This window comes from Lycorma delicatula, chromosome 8 (genome assembly GCF_047948215.1).
Source record: "Lycorma delicatula isolate Av1 chromosome 8, ASM4794821v1, whole genome shotgun sequence".
NCBI classification, from domain to species: Eukaryota; Metazoa; Arthropoda; class Insecta; order Hemiptera; family Fulgoridae; genus Lycorma; species Lycorma delicatula.
Window position 1 is genome coordinate 97,332,141 of NC_134462.1, and position 19,555 is coordinate 97,351,695.

At 30.6% G+C, this 19,555-nt stretch overlaps 1 protein-coding gene and 1 non-coding gene across 3 annotated transcripts in view; both read left to right on the plus strand.

Annotated features, from left to right (window-relative positions):
* Positions 1-19,555, plus strand: part of LOC142329562 (E3 ubiquitin-protein ligase MYCBP2-like) — a 482,039-nt gene that overhangs the window by 164,651 nt on the left and 297,833 nt on the right. The window lies entirely within an intron of this gene.
* On the plus strand, positions 7,467-7,628 carry LOC142329609 (U1 spliceosomal RNA). Its single transcript, XR_012757534.1, has one exon. It is a non-coding gene; the product is annotated as a U1 spliceosomal RNA (small nuclear RNA).

The following is a 19,555-nucleotide window of genomic DNA, read 5'->3' on the forward strand; positions in this document are numbered from 1 at the left end:
GATAAATGTCTTAATTCATGTGGCAGTTTTATAGTAGTGTAAGATATGTAGTTTAAAAGAAATAAAAAATATTTATAAAGTCTTCAGAATAAATTTTTTTACAATGAAACGATCTTTACTTTAAGTATAACTTCTCATATAACATAAATATATGATATTTTAAAAAGCTTCACAATGTTAGTAAAATATTTTTTATTAATTTTATTTATATATATAGAATTATGCATCCATAGAGAATTACTAAACAAAACAAACACTCATATCCAAAAATGGAGACTCTTTCTGTTTTGAAAAGAGTATGTGCACACCAGAAGCTATTTTAATACTCATTAATTTTAGTTAATGGGCTTAATAAGAATAAAATAATATTATTTGTATTTTTAATTAAAAAAATCATAACATAGGTGGAATAATTGTTTAAGATGCGTGAAGAAAGCTTAAAATTAAAAATATATAAAAAGAAAAGTTTACATTGTATACAAAATTCAGGTCGTTTTAATGAAGCAAAGGTAAGATGATTCACAAAGGAGTAAAACAAAGATATAATCTCTCCTGTTGCTTTTCAGTTTGTTTCTTTTTGTGGGAGTCCTTTTACAATTCCTTAATGCGTTGGGTTTTCTTTCTCATATACCAGCTCTTTGACAATTATATTTTGTGTTTGTTTATCCCGTTTTATTGTTTTTATTATTTTTTGTAATTAAATACTTATGTACCTTAATTTTTGCAGCAGAAATATTGGCTAACAGGTGATAACATTCCTGCTTGTTCTACCATTTAAATTAAAAATAAAACCTTATATATTGAGAGAGCCATATAGGTATCAAAGGAGAAATTTGAATTTGAAATAGCCATTCAAGGAGAGAAAATAAATATTAAAGTTAACTTGATATTCGTCTTATGGCATAACCCAAAAATGATTTAGAAGAAATACCAATTGGATTAGAGTTACAGATGATCACAAAGAAATTAAATTTTGAAATAGGCTAAAGAATCAATGTGTCAGAAAGGAAAATAATGAAAAATTAAATATCATAATAGAGAAATATATATACCAGAGTTGTAGAATTTTTTTATAATTACAAGAGATGGATAAAGTAAAGTATATATAAAAAGTAGACTGGCACAAAAAGAATAGTTTATATGCCAAAGGAAATGTGTCAAAAATATAGATCTAAGGTTTAGAAAGAAATTCTTATAAATATTTTATGAGGTGTAACATATGAGTATTATGTTAACAAAATGGATAGCCAAAATACAAAAAAAATTTCATGTACCATTCTGGTGAGTTATTTGAAGTTTATGGTTAGGCTGATGAATTTCAAAATGAAGAGGCTTTTTGATCAATAAAAAAGAAAAGTAGGAAGTTTGTAAAGCATTAGAGTTGTATTTAGAGAGTAAAATCTGTAGCTAACCGGGTTGGTCTAGTAGTGAACGCATCTTCCCAAATCAGCTGATTTGGAAATCGAGAGTTCCAGCGTTCAAGTCCTAGTAAACTCAGTTATTTTTACACAGATTTGAATACTAATTTGTGGATACCGGTGTTCTTTAATGGTTGGATTTCAATTAACCACACATCTCAGTAACGGTCAAACTGAGACTGTACAAGACTACACTTCATTTACACTCATACATTTCATCTTCATTCATTCTCTGAAGTGTTATCTGAACGGTAATTACCGGAGGCTAAACAGGAAAAAGAAAGTAAAATCTGTAGAGGAAAACAATGATTTGAATATATTAATCAGAAAACTGGGAATGAAGGTTTCAGTAAATATGTTTAATATTAGCATAGAATAAAAAGTAATGAAGAGTAGCATCAGACTGATAAAATGACTTTGAAAAAAAAGAAAAAAGTGAATTAATGTGATCATATGAGTATAAATAAAAGTAAAATAGTAACAACCTCATTACAGACATAGTATTTAAATAATAATATTGTTCAACAAAAGAAATTCATCTTTGATGATGCATATTGTATAGACAATGTTCCTGATATTGAAGATCAGTTGTGCAACTCAAATAGGTCAGCTGGTTAACCTATAGTATGTTCACAGTAATTTAACTAAGGAAGCTGTATTTATGCAATTGAAATCGATTAGATACGTTCTGTTTTTAATTATACTGAGCACTATGTTTTAGGCTCAGTGCTAATATTATCTTCTACAGTCACTAATGCAGCTCCCAAACGTATGATGTAGTACTTGTACTAATTCATAAAGTTATTAAACCAGAGCAGCAATTTCCTCGACCGTTATTTGTGGATGTAATTGTTAGTTTCTAAATGATGAAGGTATATTAATGTTCTCATTTACACTTTTGTTTACTTATTGAATCGATCATAGCAGTAGCATCTGCTTCTAAAGGGAGTGGAATGTGAATTCTATATAATTACATTTACAATCCCTTTTATATTGTTATTTGGCTGTTAGACTACATTTTACTGTTCATTAAATTTTTTTTTTTTTTTTGGATGGGGTATTGGTGATAGTGCAAAATTTTGTTAGAAATAATAAAGATTTTTGTTTATATCTTTCGTATTCAGGCAGTAATAACAGTTTTGGTTGTTTAATCTTAAAATAAACGCTCAAAATAAATTAACTCTGTAAACCTTGCCAGTGGATGAAATAAATAAAATATAAAAACTCTGAAGATAGATTTCATAATAAAAATTATTGTTTATTTTTACATTACTAATGTAGCCTATGTTTTTTTAATTTTTCTGATATATATAAAGTACCAGCCAGAGTTACTTTACATTAAGAGAAATGATGCATGCTTACACCAGCATTTCAGTGTTCTCGGATTGCTGTTGTAGAACAGTATCATTGAGGAATCCATGTAAATGTCAACTCACTCTTCACAATTTCTCAAGATTCTAAGAATCTTGGAAAGTTTTGTAATTTTTTTTTAATCAATCTTTGTGTTGTGCAATATTTGTTACGAAAAATTTTCATTTTTAGGTTATTAATGATGAATTTTGTACCAGTTTTAGTAATGTTTTCAGTAAGTATAAAATACATGTTGTGTGGAGCTAGTTGTATGTCTAGTAGTACAAAAGGTTGTGCAACACTGCTAGGCGTTCTAGCACTGGATTCAAATCAAAACACTCTTAGGGTCAATAACTTAATAGTATAAACAATTGATATTTTAAACTTTTTATGTTTGATTCCTATTGACTGGACAAAATTTAATCAGTCATAATTAATGGATTAATATATATGCAATTATGTATGTTCACAGTGGAAAATAACCATTTGCTAAATTAACCATGAATTACCGCTTGGTGAATTAAGCTGTTCAGATGAGGGTTTGTCATTTAATCTTTAACTAATTTATTATATTCAACTATATGCCTGAAATGTACAGTTTTAAGAGACGGATGTGTTTTTTAAGATATATATTTTCATTTTGATTTTTAGGATATATATTTTTAAATATTTTTAGGTTTCAACAATTTTTTTATAAGTGGTCATCTCTTTACAACTCCTCCATTATCAGAGTTCAGTCTGTTCTTTACAGTACTTGTTTGTATTTACTTCATTTTGATTGTAAATTTAAATAAGATGTTTGGTTGGGTACATTTTATAAGTTTTTTGCCAAAATTTTATTTACAATTTCCATTTTCTGATGCGGCTTGGAATTCTGTTCCTCATGTATCTCAGTGACTCCTTGAGTCGACTCAACATATTTAACATAAAATAAAGTTTTGTTTAAGTATACTTTCTTATGAATGACTGTCCAGTCACTCTTGCTGTAGACAGACTCATCTTCACTGATGTGTGAACTAAAAAGCAATCAGCAGTTTACCTTGCTGCATCACCTATTGTTAACTGTGAGGGATATAACTTGAGCTGACTCATCCCTTCATCTCTGTACATTGAGGTATCTTTGTTTCAGAAGGTAAGATTAATTAAAATACTTTAACTAATGTTGAGCTCCAGTTAAAAATTGAACCAGACATTCAAAATAGAACATCAATCGGGAGAGTAACTAATTGAGCTGTGTATCGGCTTCATCACGGGCTAATAATAACATGGTTGATATCTATTTATTTATCTCTTACAATTTAATATAGAGTAACAAAAAATTAATAACATTATGTTAATCCCCCATGTGGGAAAGGAAAGTCATAAATTTTAACAAATTATCATGTTGATTTTATATTTAAGTTGGGAAATACATCCAGTTAATAAATTATAATTATTAGCATTTAATTTATGATCATTATTAGCATTTTATGAGTTTTGTTCTTCTTCTTTTTAATTTTTTTGAAAATTTTTTTTAAAAAAATTTGAAATGTTTTCATTACATTTAATCTACAAATCTTTTTGTAAAAGTTTACTTTGCATTTGGTTGGTTGTGATTTTTAGGTGGTAATGACACTTAAAAAAAAAAATTAATATAAAAAATTTCAACAGTTTTTTATTTTAGTTATTTAATGAAATACTGTCTTTCATATTTAAAAGTGTACTAAGATGAAAAACATCATTTTGAAATACAAGAAGAGGTAATAATATATTTCTATCTCTTTGTGGTTAAAAGTTTAAAAAAGGTTTGGTAATAAGATACAGTGTAAATTATTCGATAATTTTATTTATTTACTTTTTAATTATGTTTAAACTTTTTATTTATTTTTTGTGGTTATGAGTGTCATAAAAATTGTATCGTCTTTCTAAAGATTTAAAAAAAAAATTTTTAACAAGCACAATCTAAGGTTTTGCTTTTATATTTTAATGAGGTATTTTTATAAACATCTGTAATAGCAGTGTTAAGTCATACATTAAAGTATATTTTTAATCTTGTAATTTATGTTGTTATTATTTATAATTTAGAAGAAAAAAAGAGCAAGTCAGTAAATATCACCAGAAAATTACAACTGACTTATTATTTTATTTTATTTTTTTTTTTTTATTAAAAACTACAGAAACTTCATACAAGCAGAGAAGAATCTTTTTCGCTTTGCACTTATAATTACAAAAGAGGTCAACAATATAAGATGTAAAAATCTGATGTGGATACCACATGACTTCCTTGTACGCCTATTAAATTACATATACACATTTTTTGCTACACTTCACTTAAACTTATTTCATTTGAAAATGAGATATGATCCTCCAATTCTTTAATAAAGTAGACAATTACACAATTGCTAAAATATTAGTTTTTATTAACGTCAAATATTTATACATTTATTAATTCAACAATCTTACATGAAGTATTAGGATAGAGTAAAGGTCCCTTTATTATTACTAGATCAGCATTATTTGTATGTTTGTGAGTTGCTGATCAGCAAAAGTTTTAGATTTCTGGTGTTTTATATGAATAAAAGTTAATAATCATTGAACTATTCTGTTTAGTGAACTATTCAATTACATTTCAGTTTGAATGCCAGACAGGCTTTCAAATCTGTCATACACTACAATATTTTCCATATACTAACCCCATACCAACCCTTCAGATTTATATAGGAAAAATCATAAAAATAATTATTTTAACTTGTTCTTTTGTTCTATAACGGGAGAAATTCATAACCCTCTTAAAGTAAAGCTGAACATCAAGAGGCTTAGTTTCACTCAACTGTACTCAAAAGGCTCAGTTTTATCTGGTAGCCACTTTAGGCAGTTTGGCTTTGTCTCGGTGACAGAGCCTATGGATGTTAGCCAGATTTGCTCTCATCTGAGCTTCAATAAAATAAAAACTTGATGGCATGTCTCTGCAGGTGAAGTTTGTTGTTTTGCTCTTGACCATTTTTTTCAGTTGATATTAAAATTAATTCTATTGTAGAGTAGATGCAAATGCTAGAATTGCATCAATTTCTTTAGATTGATTTGTGGAGCATGAAAGATATGTTACCATGGAAATCATCAGTTTGAGATAATCTCCGTGATGATATTATTCTTTTCCATATACATTCAGGCCATACCATTTGATTTATAGATTCAAATGTTATGCGATGATGCTTCATATGTTTTTTTAGATAACTGCCATATAGGGTTCATTTTCTGTGACTATGCATATTATCTAGCACTGTCAGTGGCATTTCAAACCAGTTCACATTAATAATGGTATCTTGCATGATGTGTGTGGCCAGAATTAATAAACTTACTTAGATCTACAGTTTTTTGTCTAAATTTTGTTAAAGTTTTCAGTTTCAGAATTGAATAAATAATACATTGATGAAGTTAGATGTAAAAAAGTAACAATATAAAATTTATTAAGAGTACTGTCATTAACAATTTGGTATATTTAAAAAGAATTAAATAAAAGAAGAAAACAGTTAATATTTATAAGATCTGTGTAGTACCGGTTTAAGAAACACTGGAAAACAAAATTAAAATATTAACATTCTGTAAACATCACATTCACATTAGAAATACTTAGTCTTTTTTGACTCTATATGCTTATTATTTTTCTGACTTATTTAGAACCGTTATAATTTTGAATATACTGACAAATTATTTCATACAAAGGTATTCAGACAGAATTGGGTAAAGGTTCAGACTGGTCTTTGTAGAATTAAAAACATTTTTTCTTCTTGTCATTTTATATACAACTGTTTATTTTTTTTTTGGAGGGGCTAAAAAGTGGATGATTTGAAAAATTTTTACACTGACATGTTTCCTGACAATGAAAATCTTGTTAGCAAGTGAAAATGCAGTACCTTTTTGGATTTGAACCCATAACTTCTGTTTATTATAATTATAGACTGATATTACTTAGTATCTATGTACTCATATTTTATAATGTATAAAATTTGTGAACTTTTAAAGTTAATATTATAAATTTTTTCCCAGATTCCATTAGGCATGTGGAGCTCTTTAACTTTTCTATTGGAGAAAAAATGATGTATTGCAAGGTTTAAAAAAAATAAAACTACTTGATTTTTTTTTTGGTATTTAACGCAATTATTTTTGCTTACGTAACTTCCAACTGAAATTTTAGATTTGTTTTTTCTCTTCCGTTTAACCGTTGTATATTTTACTACTGAAAAATGAAAACCTTATTATTTTATATGAAAAAAATTGAACTTGCTAAAACCTAGAATGAAACTGAAAAAAAAAATTATCTTCAATTTTTCATAAATAATTTTATTTACAATTATTGCGTGTACTTAAATTATTAATATTTATGGACACGACTACGTACGTAAAATATAATAAAACATTAAGTGTGACGAACTAAATAGAGTACGTTGTCGTACACTAACGCTGTATCTCGACCGTGGTTAAATGTAGAACTAAGTTTTTTTCTTATTATGTAATTAAATTTAAAATAAAATATTGGTTTATTAATATTGTTATTAAATTTATATAATTGCTAATTAAAATTTAAATTTTGATATATCAATGTACTTCTATTTCAGTTTTTTATTAAATAATGGCAATAAATAATAGTTAAATTTGAAACTTCTCGGAAGTTTATTTACAAGCATATCGGACCCGTCGTTGAAGGGCATGAGAGAACTCATACTTACCTGGCGTGGAGGTTACCGTGATCATGAAGGCGGTTTCTCCAGGGTGAGGCCTTTCCATTGCACTTCGGATTGGCTGAACCTTGCGAATATCCCAAATGTGGATATGTCGGGCGCACAATTTTTGGTAGTCGGGACTGCGTTCGCGCTGTCCCGGAATAAATTGAATCTAATTAATTTTCAAGTTTGAGATGATAATCAATGTCGTGGTGCATTAATCAAAAACTTGTCATTACACATTTTGTTTTTGCGTAACGTGAGTTGAACTGCTCGTTTGTTGTCTTAAGATTATATATATATCGATGATGAATTGTGAAATATCAACTTAAATTTTTGCTTTTAATGTATTATTTCAACGTTACCGGAATAAGTCTTTCTGAGGGAAAAATATATAATCAGTCCGTGAACAATGATGATGATACGTACCTGGTTGTTAAATTTCTTTAGGGTTTTTGTAATGAGAAATAATCTGGTCAGAATTAGATTTTGGTGTGTTTGAAAGTTAATTATAAAACAAAATTTAATTAACCTTCAATCTGTACAAAACTGTTATCGTTCTTTGTACAATATTCTATTACTAACTTGTAAAACTACGATTCATGTGTAAATACATTTTGTTTCTAATACTTTAAATAACCACAATACAGGGATAATGATTATTTATTACAAAGTACTTGGCAGTAAAATGGTGATGAACATAGCTGTAATTGACTACAGGAAATTCTCAGATAAATATAAATGTTGCAATTTAAAACAATACTATCCACTGCTGTATGTATATTGCAGTCTGTAGACCGACTGTACATGCGTTGTATATTCCATTAATACATTACATTCCATTATGAGGCTTCAGTTCTATTGATATTAATGGTACTTTCACTAGTCACGACTTTATGTTTACCTTTCCTGTTTAGCCTTCGGAAATCACCGTCAGGTATTAGAGGATGATATGTATGAGTGTGATAATAATGATAGAAGTGTAGTATTGTACAGTCTCTTAGGTTGACCATTTCTGAGATGTGTGGTTAATTGAGACCCGATCACCAAAGAACACCGGTATCCACGATCTAGTATTCAAATTCGTTTAAAAGTAACAAACAGCCCTAGCTAAAATTTGAACGTTGGAACTCTCCAATTCGAAAACAGCTTATTTGCGAAGACGCGTTCACCACTACACTCGGTGGTTTTTTTTATGATTACCTGGACTGTTATTTTGTGTTAGTATAAGCGCACCCGCACATCTGGGTGAATGCTTGTTATATATTTATGTAATAATTTAATCATTCTGTATTGGTTCAAACAGTATTTTTATTCTCTTCTCTGGATTGAAATTAGCGTTTAATAAATTCTAAGTGAAGTATATGAAAAAAAATTGATTTTTAAAATTATTTTTTACCGGACTTCGAAATGAGAATGGATATATTATGAATATGGCTGTGACATATGTAAAGCAACTGAGATGTAAGACCCACCACCCGTAGTCGCTTTCTATAGCATTAATGATGTTCAATATATAGCTTCTTTTGATGAGTTGAGCGAAGATGTAGGTCTGTATATATCACGTGCATTTAGTAATTTCGGCATACTGATTTTCAACTATATATTTGACTCGGTAAAGAAGCCCGGCGTCGGATGTTTGTTATCCTTAGGAGTGATTTTTATCTTGTCAGATCGCGTGAATGTTGCGGTTATGGCACTTAAAATAGATTCATATAAGCACACTGCAATTCTAAAAATATCGCAGCGATTTTCAGGCCTTCATCTTTGTGCTCTGTGCGACAAATATTTGAGAATATCTTTGAACAAGAAATCGTATTAAAAAAAATCTAATTATTAAAATAATATTTATCGTTTGTTTAAATAATTGTAAGAAGAAGATTTTACCATCTCTTAATATTATGATCGAAAGTCGTTCAAGAGCTTAACTAAAGAAATGAATCCGGTGGAGATAAATCTGGGTATCTAGGGAGCTGTATATTTTAATTCACGATATGCGATTTTCTCTCCAAAGAACACATACGACATGATCGTTCTCTGTACGCGCTGTTGTACCATCAATACAGATCATACATAAATATCATACGGGCATAATTTTCATTTCTTATTGTTCTCTGGATTCTCCCATATATTTCAATCTGTTGAGAAAGTCTTCTTATTGACTTTTAGGCGGGTTTTCTTATTGACTTATTTTAAGATTATTGATTTAAAAATATCTTCTGCCGGTAGTTTTAGTTCACCCACTGATTTCTCTAAAACGAACGATTATCCGTGAAATTATTTACTGACTAATAACTAAATAATTTTTGTGATTAGCAAAGAAAGGCTTTTCTTTGCTAATCACAAAAACAACTATAAAATCTTGACAGTTTAAAAATCATGGCGATTTAAAGTAACATTCCTCAAGAATAAATGATCGAGTCGTAAGTAAAATTCATGCCAGTGCACTCATAGCACTACTCGTAAAGGTAGATTTCCCACCCGATTAGTGTTTCAAACTGAGGGTTCGTGTTATAATTATTAATATTCATGAAACCCGTACGACCACTTCCGGTTTAGTGAGTGAATTCCGCTATTAGGAATCATTTAATTAGATATTCTTCTTTCTTTTACGCAATCATTTTTTATTCTTTATGAAACTATTTTGATTTACAAGAGCCGACAAGAAAAATAAACTGAAAACCCTAGCATCGTTTTTCTACAAGGTGATTAAGGGACAGAAGAAATTTTGAAAATTAAATATTCTTCTGAAAATATTGTATTAAATAAATTTATTTATAACATTTAAATACAAAAAAACATTCCATTTGTGAATGAATACAAACACGAACGATTCATCGCAACGTTTCGACTGGAAATTGTGCGAATTTTTATTTCACATATTAGTTTTTAATTCTTTTGTCGTATCGGGTAGAAAATATGCACTTGGCTTTTAGGTTGACTACATAAGAATAAATTGCACACCGACAAATCAGAAGACCTGGGAGGTCGTGGAATCTCAAAATTTCTCGAAATCATACCGTTGGCAAACAATTGGCGTACAACAGTCACCAATATTCGTGTAGTGTGTGATTTAGATCATCTTAAAAAACCGAGCGTAGTCAATAATTTGTGGAAATGCCTGTAGTTTTAACGCAACAAAGTTTTTCAGCACGGTGACGTATCGGTTGTGATTGTAATCGTGAGGTTATACTCGTTTTCAAAAAAATAAGAGCCTACTATGTTACTGTAACCTTATTGCTGTGTAGGATTCGCTTGTGTCCAAAAACGAAACTTTTTTTAACAAATCCGTAAAATTAGACACGAACTTCGTCCGACATCCACAGTTTGTTAACAAAGTCATTTTCTAATTTATTTTTGCAACCGTTCTTTTACAGAACTGATGGCGCATTATGTGATCGTTTGGTTTCAGTTTTCGGACGATCTATAACTTGTGGAACGTAAATCCTCCAACAGTATTCTTCGAACTTTGAACTTTGCGACTGTAAAGATATTGTATAGCAACGAATTGAACGATCCACACTACGTCTGGAGGTTTCTTTTTCACGTTGAACCTAGTTCCTTAAAATTACGTATCCATATGTTAATTGTATGAGCTGACTGTACACGATTGTGGCGTCACAGACTAAACTGGTGGCGAAATTCTCTATGTGCACCGTCCTCACTGTCATTATTTTTATAAAATCTTTGATGGAAAAAGCACCACTCCAAGTATCCATGATAACTAAATGGTTAGATGAGCCGGCTTCAATAAGTTGTTCAGTACCGACACTCGCCCAAAACTACTGACACAAATTTAAAAATTCCCCGTTTCCCTGAATCATTCTATATTAAGTTTTTTATCGGAAACCTTTTTTTATTTGCTTCATAAATAATAGCTAATACACGCAAAATTTCGTTGCTGTTCCCGTTAAAATTGTGTATGATAATCGATTTTTTTCCAATAGTATGTTTGCTAACTTGAATGTTCTTGAGTTTTCGTTAAATATTTTTTCTGGTATACCCGACAAAACGAAGAGTTTATCTGAATTAAGTCGAAGGTTCTGTTTGATGCGATAAAGAATGGTTTTATTGCATTTATACGATTGAATACGTATTAATCATAATACTTCGTAGACTACCAAAGTGATTAGTATAAAAACATAGTCAGTTTAGCATATATGCCATTTTTTACTTGTTGAGTTAATGATTAATAAATTGTAACCGGATAGTATTTGTAATTGATAATAAATTTTAAATACGTGCAATGTGCCCTGCTATTATTAATAATACATATTAGAACGATTTTAAAACGTGATAATAACGTATCTACAATCAAAAATAGAACTAAGTAGTATAGTATCAAAAAAAATGTTGTTAGTAGTTTATTAGAGAAGTTATCTGTGCCAGTGGGTGAAGTGAATAAAAAATAGCAAATGTGTAAAAGTTTTTATTGTTCACTAAGTACGGTTTAGATAACTTCTCTGCTTAAGTATTTACATGTAGCATTTCATTATTTATGTATAGTTTCCCATATTTGCTATTATTTATTACGTAATTACTGTACTCAGCGGCAGAGTTATCAAACGACCCGAATTTCAACAAGAAAGGACGCTGTGGTTTAATTTTATGTGTAATTTTCAAGTAAACTTTAAAGTTTACGTCTGTTTTACTGTATCGTGCCGCTCGTCATTAACAAAATATAAATTCGATATTCATTTTTTGAAATGAATATTTTGAGTTAGGACTACATAATATATATATATATTTTTTTTTTAATCCGATTGATTACACCAACACATATTTTTATTTCAGCTCGATGAGTTTAACCCACCGGGTTGGTCTGTTGGGGAACGAGTCTTCCCAAATCAGCTGATTTGGAAGTCGAGAGTTACAGCGTTCAAGTCCTAGTAAAGCCAGATATTTTTACATGGATTTGAATACTAGATCGTGGATACCGGTGTTCTTTGGTGGTTGGGTTTCAATTAACCACACATCTCAGGTACGGTCGAACTGAGAATGTACAAGACTACACTTCATTTACACTCATACATATCATCCTCTGAAGAATTATCTAAACGGTAGTCACCGGAAGCTAAACAGGAAAAAGAAAGAAAGTTATTTTTACACGGATTTGAATACTAGATCGTGGATACGGTGTTCCATTAACAACCACAAATCTCAGGAATGGTCGAACTGAGACTCTACAAGACAACACTTCATCTACACTCATAGATATCATCCTCTGAAGTATTTTCTGAAAGGTAATTACCGGAGGCTAAACAGGAAAAAGAAAGATCGGTGAGTTTACACTCTCGTTAAGTCATGAGCGTCGTTTTCTTCGTTCAGTATTTCTTCAATTTTTCCGATGATTCGTCCGTCTGTCACGCCGTAATTCATATCAACTCGAACGGTACAATCTGTGTTACATTGTTTCAGTTGGTTACCGACGCCTACCGTGTGGAAAACGTCTTTTCACCGTCGTACTTGCAACATCCTCGATCGAATAAATTGCTTTCAGCTCTCTCTATCCATCCCGTTCACGACGCATCAAATACTGTACTTCGTCCTCGTAAAATATAATACTGGGGTTTAACAGGATGCGTTCGTCATTACTCTGATTCTCGAGTTTAAAGCGAAAATATTCTACAAACAATAAAGAACATCAACGGAGATCATATTACATATGATATAATCTTCATCGAGATCAACTCGTATTTACACAAAATTTAAACGAAATTTAACTGCCTTTAATAATTTGTTATTGGTTGACCAACAGTCCGTTGGTATTCACCTATTACGGCAAAGCCGTGGTCATATTTCGTTTTAACTTCAGTGTTATCTTTACTTGAACTTAGGTCTGTATTGTTTATAGCCGATGTCAATATCATATTGTCTATATGTCAAATAAGGAGGTTTCTCTTACGTCCTATCCCAAATATTGGCTGAGGAAATATGGCCACCGTCCACACGGGTAATCATGTAAATTCATCCTGCTAATAAATCCGACGCGATTTTTTTTTCAATTTCGTACGTTCATGATTACACTACAAACGCTTCCCTCCACTCTCCAGGCTGGTTTAAAGCAGCGTTGATAATAATTTTTCTTAAACTTTAAAAAGTTGGAAAAAATTGTCCACTACTTACTAAAAAACTAAAAATAACAGGAAGATTGTATTCAATTCATTTTAATTATTTAGTTACACAAAATAAATGTTTGTAGTATAGTAGTATATAGTATAAAGTTTATAGCAGGAATTTATCTGGACGTCTTAAGTGAATGGCTAATGCCTCAACTAGAAGAGAACATTGGAAACTTATTCTCGTGCAAGATGATACTCCGTTTCACTAGCACATAGAAGTTTGAAATTATCTGGATGAACACCTTTGGAGAGGTCTGATTAGCCGTACAACAGACGAAAACGTGGTGTTTCTTTGGTTTGTTGTCGCTAAGAAGTGCAGACTACTTTCTGAGGGGTTTTATAAAAGAAAATGTTTTTGTCCCTCCCCTTCGCGTTGATGTAGACATCTTAAAACAACTTATCACAAACGCTGTTGTTGGTGTTGAGTTGGATGTGTTTTCACATGTTTTACTTCAGTTGCAGTACGAAACATTTACAGATAAAAAAAACTTTAACAAATTTTCTGCAAAATTATATCGATAATAATTTCTAAATTTGAAAAATAAATTTTATACATATTGCAATTGTTTGTAATCAATCTGTATTAGTTTACTGTACGTATGAGTATGTGCAATCGCGACCGCCTACTAAGTTTTAAGAATGTGGATGGATATTAAACATTTCGCGACTCATGACAAAATTAAATGAGTGAGTAATTTGTCACTTGTGAATATATTTAATTTTCAAAACTAACTCGGTTTTTAATGCTTACGAGAAACTTTTTATATTTGTTTCTACGGTGTGAACTATTAGGCCCTGTTTAATTTTATCATTTGCACAAGACAAGTCGAACAAATTTTCAGATTAAAATTTTTTTCGTATATATAATTTACTTAACGCCTCCAACACTTAATTATAACCTTTTATTTGTGTGTGTGTGTGTGTGTGTGTGTGTGTGTGTGTGTGTGTGTGTGTGTGTGTGTGTGTGTTTTACTTATTAACACTAATAATTTTTTTCTTTGTTATTTTTTTTTTTTTTTGTTCGAACATGTATTGAGCCGTGTGTTCGCGGCTCAATCAGGATATTGAGAGAATGACAGTTGGAAATGTTTATACAATTACAGTTTATTAGTAAAGAACATAAGTAAAACAAGATAAAATAATAATAATTATAATGACAATAGTAATAATAAACGAGAATAATAAATAACTCACAATATTAATTAGAATAATGACAATAATGGCAACAGTAAACAATAATAATGTTAAATGTTAATAACAAACAAATAATAATCGTAGTATTCGTAGAATCCGTTACTTAAATCCGTTTTACCGGTCTTGTTACAATATGTATCTTTACCAGTAATAATTTTCAAACGGTCGATGATTTTTTTAACAAAATTTCGGCACGATTGACTTTCAGACCGCCGAAAGAACGATTCTTTAAGAATGATGTTAACAAGGCGCTGTAGAAACCAACTGAAATGTAGAAACTCCGATTTAACACCTTTTAATTTTTTCTAGTAACCAAAAGTTGCGTTCGCTAATTTTAATTAATCAGAAGAACGATGTCACTTCTAGGTCTAAAAGTTCCGGGTAAGCTTCCGATGTAATGGTTTGGTATTATTTTAACGTGCAATTTCATACTTTTTTTTTAATTCATCACGGCTTTTGTGAGCGCATCGTTAATTAAATAAATAAATGAAAATAATAATCTTACCGGTGTAAGTTTTGGAAAAACACAATTGATGTCATTCGATTATTAAATGTAATCGATTAATGTACGTTAAATATTAATATTTTCATAATTATATTTTAAATAAGTGAATGAAATTATTATCGTGCTATGCAAATTAACTTATTACACCACACCTGTAATTGTATTTGTCGGTTTTGCAAGGAAAAGATTTCCTTACCCGAACTAATATTATTTTATAATGGCTGGAATTAGCTGTGGATAATAATACGTCTTTAAAATGTTGCAAATTAATAAAATTATAGATTATTACTGATATTGATGTCTCTGCACCTATATTTATTTATTTTTCGATGTTGTTTTTAAAAATAAAAATAATCTTCATGTCAATATTTTTATTATCTACCGCATAAAAAAATCCTTCTGTGAATACAAATTTATCCCAATAAACGTTTGCGTCGTAATCTGTTTAAACTTTCCTATTTTTAATCGGGCAGTTGCTTTGCTTTTTTGAATAAGGGAATATACTTTTTTTAATCATAACGGTAAATGGAATGACCAAAGCTAAGTCGAGCGTAAAAAGATAAAAAAGAAACAAATTTTCATCTAGGCATGTAATTGAATGTGCACATCGATGTAAAATAACCACCACTTTCTCTCTTCTGTTCGATTAACCGCCCTTACCTTGATAAATATGAAACGTAGATAAATAAATACATTCGTAAATGAATGTATTTATGAATTCATTCTTTCAAAAATTCTCTTATATAATTTTTGAAAGAAATTATAAGAGAATTTTCTAGTCGAAAATCACGCATAAGTTCTATGATGTGCATGGTTTTCGATTATAATATTATATTTAAAATTTTGATAAATATGAAGCGTCAGAGAAGTTGTTCGAAGGAATTAATATTTGTTGAAAATTAAAATTTAAAAAATTAGAATTAATAAGGGTCATCTATAAAGGTTGCACCAATTTAAAATATCCTATCTCAGAAACTACTACAGATAATAAAAGTAGTATAGTTTTTTAAATTCACCAACTTAAAAACGTTTTTTTACATACCTGAGAATGTTTCAATATGAGCTCCGTTGGTCGCTCTCCAAACATCCAGCCGATAATCAACTTCTAGTCAGTTCCGCTGAATCATCGCAGGTGTAACTATGGCAATAGCAGCGGTGATCCGTTATCTTAAATGTTGTACATCTCTGATTTTTTTCACTTTAGACAATGTTTTTAACGTATCCCCATAAAAAAAAGTCTAGGGGTGTCAAATCTGGGCTTCTCTAAGGCCAAAGCACAAGACCGGCTCTCTCAATCCAACGATTAGGGAATCTTTCATCGAAAGAGCGTCGAACGCCGAGGCTAAAGCGTGGGAGCGCACCACCTTGGTGAAGCATTACATCAAAGTTACTTTCTTGTTCAATTCTGTCAAGTTGCGGGAAAACGTACAGTCGTAGCATGTCTAAATAAACGTTCTCTGTAATAGTAGGCTCATGAAAAAAGAATGGGCCGATCACACGATCGGATATCAAACCGCACCACATTATTTTTCGGGTACGTTTGACGTATGACGTACTCATTTTCATTGGGTTGCTGAGATCCCCATATCCTACAATTATGCCTGTTGACACAACCACGTAGATGGAAAGTCGCTTCATCCAACATAACACGCTTTAAAAATGATCCATCATCGTCAATCTTAAAAAGCATTTTTCTTGCGAAATCGAATACGTGTAGGACGATCCGTAGGTTTAATTTGTTATTTAATCTGAATTTTGTAAACGTCAAGGCGTAAACGCTTATGCAACACATTTTGATTAGTTGTCTTTTAATTTCGTAAGTATAAACTTTGCTTAGAAATTCATTATTTATGGCTTTTTAAAAAGCTTCGTTATATACGCTCAATTGTTTCATCACTCGTTTTGGGCCGTCCGGGGGACTTTTTCACTTCCACGTTGCCGGACTCCTTAAATTGCTCTTACCACCGTTTAATGGTGTTTTGATAAGGGGGATAAAAGTTAGTTGAACAGTTATAACTGATTTATACTCCGCTAACCACAAAAAGCACTCTGCTTTCTGTTGAACTGTCGCCAAGTCGCCATTGCATTGACCGACAGTGACGCAGAGGCGTTCTGGTGTTGTGCGCATCGGCTCAGTGTCACGTCTGAAAAAACTTAATGACACCCGATTATTTTTCAGTTCTAATTAATAATACTTTATCTCCATTACGTAGGGCGGTATGATTTTTTTTATTGTTGCAACATTTTACGATGACCCGTTATAGTTCATCTGTTTTCTAGCAACTTTTTTTCCCGGCTTTTATAATTACCGCCCGCTCCTAATATTTTCTTTTTTGTTTCTTGACCGTGCCATGAACCAAAGAATTCTTAACCGAAAGAAAGAATATCATTTTTATTAAATTTTCTAGCTTTCAACTTTTTCAATCTACGCGCTTGAAATTTAAAAAATTATTTTTCTCTAAATGAGGGGGGTTATCTAAACAGGAACCGATTTTTGCCTGCATCTTTTGGTAAAGAAATAATAAAAAATTTCCTCCTAAAAATGATTACTGATATTTCTTACTTTATACTAATTTGACCTAACGACTTGAATTTTTTCCCGTTTGTAGAATTTAATTATTTTTTCATTGTCCTTATTTTTATAATTTGTTTTTATTTTATTAAACTTGAAGACGGAGTATAGAATTTCATTAGTACATATTTTTATAAAATTTTACTTTTTAAAAAAAATCATCTATAAGTAACTTCATAAGGATAATAATAATTTTCAACTTTTATCCCTGGAAAAATTTAAGCTGAACTTGAATTGAACGACATCACTACCAACTTTCCGCTTCATTGTATATAATATTTATTTGAAGTAAAATTAAGAAGCTTATTTTAAGCCGCTTTCGGCATATCGAATTGTTTTACCTGATGCATAGATGCACAAGCGGGGCCAAGCAGAGTTCAATAGGGTGTTCATAATGGTATTGATCACAGTAATACCATATAATGTGTAAATGTTTAAAGTGTTGCCACGCAGAATAATTTAAAACTATCTATATATATATATATATATATATATATAGATAGTTTTAAATATATATATACATATGTATATATATACATATATATATATATATATATATATATATGTAATCATAAAACCTGATAAATTATTACGGTAAACGGTAATCTATCGATATAATATCAATAACTTAATTTTTAAAAAAACTTATATGAAATGTAAAGCCAGAAAACAGTTGCGAAATTTCACTTTTATTACTTCTAAAGGGGCAAAATTGAAAACAGAAATGCGTCACTAAAACAAATCAAGTGTTAGTTACTTCAAATTTGCCGATTGAACATTAGCGAGTAATCGAAAAGCACGATATTAACAGATTGTTTTATATCGTGCAAGCAATCGGTAAATTCTATGGTGACATGTTCTACACTTACTTTTTCGAAATAGTGTAATCATTTTGGCAACGGAGTGTCAAAATTATTGCACTATCACTGTTGCGAACGGACAGTTCACAACAAATTTAATGATTTTCTAATGCGTGCGACAATCACAGGATTATTCATTGTCAGTCCTCTTGTCCTACCGATCTAATTTTTAACACTGTTACATTTCCGGCCCTGTTACGAGTTTTTACAAGTTGAAAGAAATGCTATTTATTAAAAATTAATGTAATTCATTACAGTTATATCGAATGCTTTCGTGTCGTTAATGTTTAACTTAGTTGCATTCGTAGCATCATCTGTTACCGATCGGTTTCACCGGCTAAATGGAGTGTGGCGTATTCGCCACAGACGTTTGAAAAGTCGACATACTTTTGAATGACGATCAATGCTATATACTAATCTGCTATTTAAATTTTTAACTCTTTTTACAATATTTTTAACAATACTATAAAGACGAGACAAATTTTTGGGCGATTTAATACAGTAGGCTAATACGCAGCTACATTACGCATTGCTACCGAACTGTATTTGAACGAGAGAACTGCCGTTCCACGAGCGGCTTTTTAATTTATAAAATAGTTTCAATTCTTTGTCCATCTCGCTTCTCCATAATTTTATTTCGATTTCAAATTACTATAGTCGAATTTGTCGCATGATGATTCCCACGATACAAATTTATCATAAAACGCCTTCCAGATCATGGAATGCGCTTCTTTTGTACGATCTAAAAATCGTTTAATTGAACCTTAACATATTTATTGTTGAAGGCTATTTGTTATAGCTGTCTAAATTTTACTTTTCTGAAAATCACGTGAA